The sequence below is a fragment of the Talpa occidentalis genome, unplaced genomic scaffold (genome assembly GCF_014898055.3).
Source record: "Talpa occidentalis isolate TD23 unplaced genomic scaffold, MPIMG_talOcc4v2.1 talOcc4.5, whole genome shotgun sequence".
NCBI classification, from domain to species: domain Eukaryota; kingdom Metazoa; phylum Chordata; class Mammalia; order Eulipotyphla; family Talpidae; genus Talpa; species Talpa occidentalis.
The window spans coordinates 114,339,631-114,345,794 of NW_023604861.1; the positions used below are offsets into that span (position 1 = coordinate 114,339,631).

At 49.5% G+C, this 6,164-nt stretch overlaps 1 non-coding gene across 1 annotated transcript; it reads right to left on the reverse strand.

The window, feature by feature from the left end:
- Window positions 1-4,644: 4,644 nt before the first annotated feature.
- On the reverse strand, window positions 4,645-4,737 carry TRNAI-UAU (transfer RNA isoleucine (anticodon UAU)). The gene is given in 2 exon segments: window positions 4,645-4,680; window positions 4,700-4,737. It is a non-coding gene; the product is annotated as a tRNA-Ile (tRNA).
- Window positions 4,738-6,164: the final 1,427 nt, after the last annotated feature.

The following is a 6,164-nucleotide window of genomic DNA, read 5'->3' on the forward strand; positions in this document are numbered from 1 at the left end:
CCAGCTCCCTGCCTCTGCTCCCAGGGGACTACTCAGTCAACAGGAAGCCCAGAAACACTTACAGAGATTCAGTTTTGCAGTTTAAGATGAAAAGAAGAGACGATAAAAATAAATTTGAAAGTGGGCCTCCCTGGTGGTGCAAGGGGTTAAGTACAGCACTATGAAGCAATCCGCAGCCTCTGCAGCACGAGTTCGATCTCCCACTGGCCAGGCGATAACCACATGGTGCAGCAGACCTCTCCTGTCTCGCCCGCTGCTCCCCTCAGCAGTGTATTTCGTCAGTCTGCTAGTTCTGTTCCCTGCTCTGTCTCTAGTGAGTCCTCTCACCCCTCTGCACCTTTGGCCTGTACCCCAGCTCTTGTGTGCACAAGTAAATAAATCTTTTTTAATAATTGAAGAAAATGACTAAAGAGTTAAAAACTGACAAAGAAGAAATAAATGAAAAGACTAAGGACAGAAGGAAAGGTATAATGAAAATTTTAAGGGAAAGAATATACTCATATCAAGAGCTTTTAAATGACTGAAAGAGAGCAGAACTAAAATATTTTTTAAGTTTAAGAATAATTCAAAAGTGTTCAGGCCACAAAAATAATGTTTAATAAAATAAAAAAAGATGATTTTAAGGTGACTTCAAACATCATAAGGCTAAATGATAAAGTAGAGACAAGCTGAAAGCAGAAGCTTTCAAAGGACTGAAAGAAACGGGCCGGGCTGCCTGGGGAGTTTCGTGGGCTTTCTCTAAGCCTGGGGTTCTCTTCAGGGACCCCTGCAAGTTGAGATCCTCAGCCAGCCATGCCTGAGTGTCAGAACCTCTGTTGCTTAAACGCAATGTGTGGGCCTCATTTGGATCTTTGAGTCCAACAAACTGTAAAAGCCCCCTTCAGAAGTAAATGTGGAAATTTGAATACCGACGATTAGATGACGTAAAGGCATTATTACTCATCTTGTTGGGTGTAGTAATGACACTGTGGTTATGTATTTTTTTAAGTGGTTAACTGTTGGTTCTAAATTACTGAAATCTTTTACGAGGTAAATTAAACTGTCTGGGATTTCCGTTAAAAATTCCAGGAGGGTACAGGAGAAGGTGATAAGGAGGATGATGACACAACAGTGACAATTCTTGAGGGTAGTCATGGATGCATGAAGGTTAAAAATACCATTTTCTCTACTTTGGGGTATGTTTGAAATTTTCCATAATAAAGAACTGGGGATTGTTTTGTTGAATGTTTAAATGGGCTGTGTTCATACAGATCACAGCCCTCAGGCTGTGTTCCTACTTTCTGAGAGTTCACAAGGTGTTCCCTCCCTCATCCACATGGAGGCCACACGCGCTCAACGTCTGGAGGGTGTAAATGAGAGAAATGAGTCAGGGGTTAAGAAAACAGCAAAGCAAGCCAGGGAATCAGTGGCAGCCGGCACCCACCTCTGGGTGGGGAATTAATGCAGGGTGGTGGTACTCTGGCAAATGGCCCAGCCAAGGGGACAACCAATTCTGCCATGTGGCAATCAGAGCGTTGGATGGCCAAGTCTTAAGACGTTTCATTAGAAACTAAAAACCTGGGTGTTGGGTGAAATCTCCATTATGTAGGCAAATTTTTAAATACTTTGCAAGTCAGTACTAAAATCCAAACAAGATCTGTCTGCGAGGCTAGATTTGTTCCAGACTGCTGTTTTGTGACCTCTGACACCATACCATGTAATGCATTATATAATAATGCATTAATAATTGGTTGACATTCTTAGCAATTTGGTCACACAGCTGGGAAAACTGATGGCCCACATCTGAAACCCCAGGTCCTTGCCATGCAAATGACCATCATGTCAGGCATCCTCCAATACTGAACCTTTGAACTGAACACAGACTTATAATTACCTCTATTAAATTGCATCTTATCATTTGTGGGAAACATTTGTCTCTGGATTAGCTCTACTCTTCTATAGAATCTGCACACCTTCTGGCTTTGTGTCACACACATGTACAAAGCTAATGTCAATCTGGGACTATAGGACTTCTCTGTCACTGGGAATTTGTGGCTATTCAGCTATAACTTCAATCTACTTTCCGAGTTCATTCTCTTCATGTATCTCCACGTTCTTCTGAACTCACCATACAGTATATTCCGGCCTAATCCACTAGTCTTGTAATAATAATGATGCCTCCTTACATCTGTAGAGTACCTCATGGTTTTTTCAAATCATTTTCCCAAAATTTTCTACTTGATCTTTAGCATACATCGCAACTTTTAAAAAAAAAAAAAAAAAACCCCTATCAATATCACATTAAGATATTGGACTACAAATCTGCCAAAAATCTGTTTATTTGTAACCCACTAATAATCTACCTGGGAATTTATAAATTAAATACAAAAAGAGCAACTAATTCCTCCCTCCCTTCCTTGCTTCCCCATTTCACCAGAAAATAGTTGCCCCCCCAAACGACCACAATTCCAGCAATAACCAAGAGAGATAGAAACAATATTTAAGAAGAATGTTCTAACCATGAGAGTTGATAAAAAATGGAATAGGTTGCCTTGTTAAAAATGAGGTTCTAGGGGCCTCCCTGGTGGTGCAAGGGGTTAAGACGCAGCCTATCACCAGCCACTTAAGCACAAGTTCGAACCCTGGCCAGGGAGGAGACCCACGTGGCGCAGCAGACCTCTCCTGCCTCACCCGCTGCTCCCCTCAGCAGTGTATTTCAGTCAGTCTGCCTGTTCTGTTCCCCACTCTGTCTCTGGTGAATCCTCTCACCCTCCACACCTCTGGCCTGTACCCCAGTCCTTGTATGCATAAATAAATAAATCTTTCAAAAAATGGGGTTCTAATGCTAGAAGTTTTCAAATAAGAGCTGGGAGGTTGTAGGAGGGGTTCCTACATGGACAGAAAGTTGAGCAGAGTGGGTCTTACTCACTTATTTCTATGTGGGAGCCTGCTCTCTGCTCAGTTCTCAGAAGACCCCAGCAGTTTTGCAGTTAGTAACCTCTGATGTTTTACTTGACAAGTCTGATCATTTTATGCTTTGTATATTTTTTAATTAACTCCTTTTCAAGAAACAGTTTTGAGCAAATTTTCTTTTCAAATTGTCTCCATTGTTCAAAAAAGGGAAAGAATCTTTACAATGGAACATTAGAATGATATACGAACAAATCAGGGAAAGAAACTACATGCTATGTAACTTCATCTGAAAACCTGGAAGAGTTTAGAGACACAAACTAGATTAGCAGCAGTTTAAGGATGGGTAGGGGACTGAAGGCGTGACAGCTAAATACAGAATTTCTTACTGAGGTGATGAAAATGTTCTCAAATTTCTGTGGCAAGGAAGCACCTATCTGCAATCTACTGAAATCCACTGACTTGCACACTTCACATGGGCAAATTGTATGGTATGTGAGTTATATCTCAATAAAGCTGTTTTCTTAAAAACTTAAGCAAACCTTTAAAGTAATGGGTGAATATTACATTTGTCTTCTGGCCTAGATTTCTAGAGGAAGACTCACCACCCTTTCCTGGGGAGGCTCTAAGGAACCGGCCGCTGGCTTAAGGGAGATCCAAGCTTTGTCACATTGCAGCTGGCTTGAGGCTCCCGGTTCTGAATCCCGGACTGAGCTTTCTCGGTCTTGCTTCTGCCACTCCTCCTTCCCAGAATTTAACTGAAGTACTAGCATGTCCATAAAAACAGCTGAAACCACTCTTTTGGGAGAATCCATTAGGGAGGCCTCTCACCCAGCTGAACGTGTTCCCTGCTTTACCCACAACTTCTTGGGCTGGGGGGGGGGGGCGAGGGGGGGAGGCTGGGCACTCACCCCTTGGCAAAGATTATTCCAGGACTAGCTCCCCAAACCAACCAGCCATGCGGGGCAAGCCAGATTTCCCGCCCCTGGTGGACCTCAGAACTCAGGATTTTGTGGCATGCATGAAAGATCACCCACCCTCCCGAATCTCTAGGAAACCCCTGCTTTCTGGCCTGCCAGCTAATTCCACCATCGCAAATTGAAACTGGGGAGAAGGGACCCAAACTGGGGAGCGAGGAACCCCCCGGTACATTCCCAAACTGCAGATCGGTCCGGGGAGGCCTGGGAGTCTGAGAAAGGTGAAGGGCCTGCGCTCTAGGTAGGTGTCTGCAATTAGGAACAAGGGCTAACGACCACCGAAGTTATACTAATCAGGGGTACGGAAGGAGCTGCTCCACCTGCGCCCCCATGCTGGGCCTCCGGCCCCAGTCCTGGGAGCGGTGGAGAACCCCAGTCCCGGGGTTCTCCCGAGACTGCGCTGCGACCAGCAGCCCGCACCCCCGGCCTCGTTCCTGTGCCGGGAGCTCGGGCACGCCCAGTAGAGAGGCGCATCGGAAATTTCCCATCCTGCTGCCCAGGCAAGGCCCACACACCCATCTTGGGGCGTCGGGCGCCCCAAGGCCCCCGTCTGCACACACACCCGGGGCTGAGTGCTTAAAGGAGCCCCCTCAAATATTCGGGTTCGGGTTCTGGCGGGCGCGCCGTGACAAGGAGTTTGGCGGGTGTGCGCCTGCTGCCCAGCGGGTCGTGCAGGCGGAGGAGTCAGACAGGAACTGAGAAAGGCTAAAGACAGACTAACTAACGTGTTTCTTTGGTTAAGAAGATAAAAGGGGACGGCGGGTCTCCAAAAGGGTCGTGCTCCAGGTGAGGCTCGAACTCACAACCTCGGCATTGCTCTGCATGTACTGCTGTATAAGTACCGCGCGCTAACCGATTGCGCCACTGGAGCTCCGCTTAGCCCGCCTCGCGATGGCTCTATCAGGGTTCACTCGGGACGGATGCGGGGCTCCGCAGAGCATGCGCACCCGCGGCGAGACGCTCGGAGGGAATGAACCCGAGCCCCCGGGCCCCCGCCGCTTCCCGCTTGGGAACTGAGCCGGGAAACCCCGCGAGGGTCCCCCAAGAAGGGGCCGGTACGCCCGGCCGTGAGACGGCGGGCCTTCGGGTCCTCAAAAATTCAAAGCCCGCCTCCCCGGGCGACGCTGGAGGAGGAGCCCCGGGCCCTGCGGCCTGAGAGCACCGCCGCGCCCTCAGGGGGGCTTCGCCTCCCGGGGAAGAGCCCCGCGAGCCGCAGGCCGACCCGAGCGGGCGCGCCTCGGCGCGGCGCTGACGCGGGCCGAGGGGTGGGGCCGAGCGGGGCGGCCGAGCGGGGCGGCCGCGGAGTGCGCGTGCGGCCGCTCCTTCCGGGTCCCGCTGCCCCGCGCGGCCAGGTGGCCGGAGGACCCTCCTGCTGGCCCCGCGGCGCGGCCAGAGCGGCGGCCACCCCCGGCAGGGGCGGGAAGCGGGTATACCCCGCGCCCCCTGATGGAGCGGCCGGGGAGTGCCCCGACCAGGCGTGGTCCGAGAGCGCCCCCCACCGGCGGAGCGCGGGCGTGGCGACCTGACGGGCCTGCTTTCAGCCTCCGGGCCTGGGGTACCCTGATCTCCGCGGCCCCCGTGGCGGCCTGAGCGGGGTGCTGCGGCGGGGTGCTCAGGGTACCCCGGGCAAAGGCGTGTCACCGAAACGACCGACGCAAGATAGCGCGAGAGAGAGCTCTCGCCTTCAAGAGCTTGCCCGTTAAGCCCCACGTGTTTGTGCCACAGAATGTTTAAAATCAATTTCTAATAATAAAATCAGACTGTTTCATACAAATAGCTGGATATCTGTTTCTTAAAAAAAAAAAAAAAAAGGTCTAGGGTCTCCCTGGTGGCTCAAGGGGTTAAGATGCAACCTATGAAGCTCTCTGCAGCCACTGCAGCATGAATGAGTTCCAGCCCCAGCCAGGGAGCTACCCACATGGCGCGGCAGACCTCTCCTGGCTTGCCTGCTGCTCTCCTCAGCAGTGTATTTCAGTCAATCTGCCTGTTCTGCGCCCCACTCTGTCTCTGGTGAATCCTCTCACCCTCACCCCCCCCTTTCTGGTCTGTAGCCCAGTTCTTGTATGCATAAATAAATAAATCTTTAAATAAATAAAAATAAAAACCGGAAGGTCTAAACACTGTACCCAGGGCGGATTAATGACTGTACTGTGCCCTATCTTGATGAGATCCTTCCTCCATTAAAAAATTTTTTATTATATTTTACTATTGCATTGGATAGACAAATATAATCCTAGCGGGGTTTATTGCTATATTCATTATCGCATTTACTCTTTCTTATGATTTCCAAATAGGCAC